Source organism: Peromyscus maniculatus, chromosome 21 (assembly GCF_049852395.1).
Source record: "Peromyscus maniculatus bairdii isolate BWxNUB_F1_BW_parent chromosome 21, HU_Pman_BW_mat_3.1, whole genome shotgun sequence".
In the NCBI taxonomy this organism is placed as follows: domain Eukaryota; kingdom Metazoa; phylum Chordata; class Mammalia; order Rodentia; family Cricetidae; genus Peromyscus; species Peromyscus maniculatus.
Window position 1 is genome coordinate 48,759,881 of NC_134872.1, and position 4,925 is coordinate 48,764,805.

Here is a 4,925-nt window from a genome sequence, read left to right on the forward strand (position 1 = left end):
AAGTCGTGGCTGCTGACTGGGGTGCCGCACGTGATTCATGGAGCCCCGCAGTCTGCTGATCGCCACCCCTGCCCCCCGCGCCCCCCACAAAGCCCGTGTCCCAGCGTCCTGGGTCCTTCGAGGTCGCTGTCCTAACTCCCACCAAACTTTAAGACGGAGCAGTTGACGTCTTCCCTCAAACCCGGTGCTCTGTCCTACACGTCCTCGGAGACCCATTCTCTGTTTCTGCCCTAGGGGAGGTAGGCGACAGAGCAGGCAGAGGAAGGGCTGGAGGCCTCTGTGATGGGAACTGAGCCAACAGCCTGTGCAACATGTTACCTAGATTTCATCTCCGTCTCTGCTGCTCTCACATTCAGTGATAGATCACATTTCCAATTAACAGGTGCTGGGGTTTCGATTCCCTAACTTAACCCATGTTTTGGATGGTGGCTATTGCCTTTTTCTGAATCTTGTGTTTTTCTTCCCGCCGCTGTCCGGCTTTTTCCCGTTCTTTGCAGTTGAGCTTCTTGAGCAAGGCTTCTGTTTTATGTAGTACACATTCTTGAAAAATCTGGACATCAGACACCTGAAAGCTGAGCATTGGAGTTACATGTATTAATTACATGTATCTCCAGAAAGATGAGAAAATATTTAGATTTCTGATTATAGTTCCTGGGAATACCATAGTTTATAAAGCTGAAATTGGGCTGGGGATGTAACTGTTGGTGGAGTGTTTGGCAATGGTGAGGCCCTGGGTTTGAAACCAGGGGTGGTGGTACACTCCAGTCTTCCTAGCATTTGGTAGGTAGAGGCAACAGTTACACAGTGAATTTGAAGCCAGCTTAAGATACATGAAAACTTGTCTCAAGTGGAATTATCCATTCTCTCTTTTTGTCTGTGCACGTGTTCATGTATGTGCACGCATGTAATCTTACTGATGTGCATGTGAACATTCATGTGCCGGCCAGACGTTAAGGTTAGGTGGTTGTGTCACAAAACTTTACCTGGGGACACAACCACAACACATGTCTCTCCCCCAGATCGGGGTCCCATGACAGACCAAAGCACAAATACCAACAAACTCCAACTTGGTGAAACAATGAGCTTTATTTCAGTTACTACAGGAACATGAGCAGAAATGACTCACAGCCAGCTGCATTACCAAAGCCCACCCCAGCATGGGTGACAGCTCACCGAGCTGGGAACCTGGAGCACACTGCACAGCCTGCAGGCAGCTCAACAGGTTGGAGAGCGTCCTTCCCAGTGCCTCAGTTGGTCCAAACCTCTTCTAGGCAGCTTGGCTGGTTTCTGCTTCTTCCAGGTAGTTCATCTGGTCTGAGAGTCTTCTTTGCAACTTGGCTCCAGTTCTCTGAGAGGGACCCTCAGATTTTATTGCGCACTCTAGCAGGGAGGGGCCTAGTGAATCTGCTCAGTTTCAGGGACTTCCTGAAGATGTTTTGAGTTGTTTACCTCCCTGCTTAAGGAGGTTCCTGTGGGTTGGAATTTTTTGTTTTTGTTTTTGTTTGGTTTTGGTTTTTCGAGACAGGGTTTTTCTGTGTAGCTCTGGCTGTCCGGACCTTGCTCTGTAGACCAGGCTGGCCTTGAGCTTATAGAGATCCACCTGCCTCTGCCTCCCGAGTGCTGGGATCAGAGGCATGTGCCACCACAGTCCGGCCAGCATGGAATTTTGTTTTGGGAGGAAACTTATGGAACCCAGGTGTCTTCTGAAATTGCCCTCCACAATGTTTTTTTGAGACAGGATTTCTCACTGTACCTGGAGCTAACTGACGTGGCTAGACTGGCTGCCAGCAAACCTGAGGGACCCTTCTGTCTCTACCCTGGTCAGTGCAGGGACTACTGATGATGAGTGATGTCACACCCCGGCGTTTTTCCATGGATGCTGGGGGTGGCCTCTTGAGGGCTGAACTCAGGTTCTCATGCTTTTGCAGCAGGCGCTGATGATGAAGATGACTTCACCATCTTCACAGCCCGCCCTTCTCAGTTTTTTGAGGGCCAGTCTTGAACAAACTGTAGCCAAGACTGGCTCTAGACTCCTGACCCTGCCTCTTCCACCTCTCAAGTACTGGAATTATAAGTGCTCTACCATGCCTGCATTTCTCTTGATTTTTTTTTTTCTTTCGGTTTTCTGAGACAGGGTTTCTCTGTGTAGCCCTGGCTGTCCTGGAACTCAATCTGTAGACCAGGCTGGCCTCAGTCACAGAGATCTGCCTGCTTCTGCCTCCCGAGTGCTGGGATTAAAGGCGTGTGCCACCACACCCTGCCCTTTCTTGATTTTTTTTTTTTTTTTTTTTTTTGGAGGCAGGGTTTTGCTATATATCCCTGGATAGCCTTGAACTCATGGTAATCCATCCGCAGCCTCTTGGGTATGAGAATTATAGCTGTGCATCATCATGCCTGGCTAAATTGGTGCGTACATACACATGGGCATCAAACCCAGGGCTTCACACATGTTTGGCAAGCACTCTACCACTGAGCTGCAATCCCAGGCCCTCATTTCAGATTGCAGAACAGCATGCAGAAAGGTACTGGGACTGCACATGGCTCCACTCATCTGTAAACCCACATTTCAGAGGCCGAGGGAAGAGAATTTCAGGTTCAAGGCCAGCCTGGGGTACACAGCGAGACCCTGTAGTGAGAACTACAAATGAGAAGGTGCCGGGTATTCGGAGTCCCACAGATGAAAAAAAAATCTCATTTCCAGCCTATGTCTTTGTCCCTGCTTCCTAGAGGAACCAAGGATTGTGGGTTTAAAGAGGATACGGACTCGCAGGCAAGCTCTGTGCCTCAGGACTACAGTTCGTCTTAAGGCTTTGGGTGGGGACAAGGAGATTTGTTGCCCTGCCTCAGTTACACTCATACAGATACAAATGTCCACCCACAAATACACATCTTTCCCTCCCAGGCTGTTCCCCTGCAAATAATAGTAGAAATGCAGTCCAGTGTGTGTTGCCTTGAACTCATTCTTAGTCATAAAGCTAAATGCTATTTCTGTGTCACAGCCAGGATCTGACATTTGCTGTCCTCACCTCATACTCACGCTCCAACCACTATAAACTTCCACTCCTTGAAGCTTCCTGGCAAAGATCACCAGACACCTCCTAATTGCAAAATCAAGGTGTTACTGCTCAGTATTTATCATCTCTGTCTGCCTCTGGCCAATCCTCACTAGCTCTGCCATTAGGAGGCCAGTTTCCTCTGACCATCTTTCATCACTTAGGAAAGTCATCCTTAACTCCTCCTTTCTCTTATACCATCTCCGCCCCCCCCCATCCAGTGACTCACCAAATCCTGTTGACTGCACACATCTCCTGATCCCATCATCTCTTTTTAATTTGTTTTTAAATTTTTTATTAAAATGTGTCTGTGAGAGTGCATGCCACCTGTGTGCAGATGCCCATGGAAGCCAGAAGAGGGCATCAGATCCCCTGGAGCTGGAATTACAGGCAGTTGTGAACTAATTGATGTGGGCGATGGGAACCTAATTTGGTCCTCTGGAAGAGCAGCAAGTACTCTTAACCACTGAGCCATGTCTCCAGCCTATCTTTCCCATCCTATTAAAAAAATAATTAAATTATGTGTGTGTGTGTAAGTGCAGGTACCCACAGAGTCTAGAAGAGGGTATCAGATCCCCAGGAGCTGGAGTTAAAGGCAGTTGTGAATCAGCTAATGTGGGTGCTGGGAACCGAACCCAGGTCCTCTGAAGAGCAGCAAGTGCTTTTAACCACCGAGCCAGCTCTCCAGCCTCCATCTCTCCCATTCTCATGGCTCCTACTCTTTGTACAGCAATCATTGGCTACTTATTTGTTTAGTGATTTGTGCTGTTGGGGGGATCCAAGGCCCCTTACTTTCGGGACAGCAACTACAGGCTTATTTTTAACTTTTTACTCATGTTTGGGTTTTGTTTGTTTGTTTTGTTTTGTTTTGTTTAGAGACAAGGTCTTTGTGTAGTTCAAACTGGTCTTGAACTGGCTATAGCTAAGGCTGATCTGTAACTCCTGATTCTCCTGCACCTTCCAAGTAAGACACCACACCCAGCTCCCACAGGCTTATTTTTGACGGACCTCCTCCAGTTTGTTAATGTAGTCTATTGGCTACTAGGATAACTAAAATATATTTCTCCATGCCACTCTGAGGTTTGTGTAATTTATGACATTGTATTTTAATCATCTTATACAAGTCTGTGTACTTCATCAGAGTGGGAACTCCCTGAGGGCAGGAACCCAATCTCATCCACTGGAACACCAGCTTGGGTGCGGCGGCGGCGGCACAGGTAGGCTTTCTGAGACACTCAACGATGAGGCTACTTTTCCACTTCATCCTTAGTGGCTCAAACGCAGCGTTTACCGATCCCAGCTTCCTTGCAGTAGGTACCGGGACCCACGTCTTGAAGCTGCAGCGAACCAGGGATTCTGCTTTTATTTCAGTGGGGTTCCACTGCTGACCGGCTTCCCCCCTGCTCCTCTGCGACCGTGAACTAGGACAGACTTGATGAATGCACAGGAGGACCCTTAGGAGTCTTCTCTATCAATCTGACGTGTGCAATTTGAGCTACTTAAACTCCTACCCTTCCGTGTTAGGTCTCTTTCCTCGAGTTCGGACGAGGCAGAGCAGGGGAAAACGTGAGAGCCACTTCTGGAGGGAAGGAGCCAAGGAATGAAGAATAGCCGAGGACGACGCACAGGCGACGCCGGGGAGCAGCATTGCCAGCCAAGCTCGGGTTTCCCCATGGCCCCGCCTCCTTCGCGAAGCCCGACCCTCTCTGGGGCGGGACCTTCCCCTCCAGCCAATTCTGGGAGCCGAACCCTGGCGGTTTGTACTCTTTCTTTCCAATGAGAAAAAAAGGAAGCAGCTTGGCTCCAATGGCCAATCCGAGGAGGCGGCGCCTGGTTGTCAGGCAGGTTTGTAAGAGTTAGGGCCAATTGGAG